Source organism: Egretta garzetta, unplaced genomic scaffold (assembly GCF_000687185.1).
Source record: "Egretta garzetta isolate BGI_Z169 unplaced genomic scaffold, ASM68718v1 scaffold819, whole genome shotgun sequence".
Classification (NCBI taxonomy): Eukaryota; Metazoa; Chordata; class Aves; order Pelecaniformes; family Ardeidae; genus Egretta; species Egretta garzetta.
This window is the reverse complement of record NW_009260833.1, coordinates 213,793-214,045: the sequence shown is the minus strand read 5'-3', so window position 1 is coordinate 214,045 and position 253 is coordinate 213,793.

Genomic DNA, 253 nt, shown 5'->3' with positions numbered 1-253 from the left:
GGCCCGCCTGGCAGCGCCCTGCTGCCCGAAAGCAACATGGCCGCCGAGGCTTCGCCACACCAGCCGCCTGCCTTTTGCGGCCATCTTGAGTGAGGGAGGGGGCGGGCCGGGAGCAGGCAGCCATCTTGGGCGCGGGCAGCGGGCGGGCTTAACCCCGTGAGGAGAGGCGCAGCCTCTGAAAAGCCCTAAAAACTCCTCATTTGCAGGCAGGGGTCAGTTTTACCCTGTTACTTGGCGCGCCTCCCGCTACGCC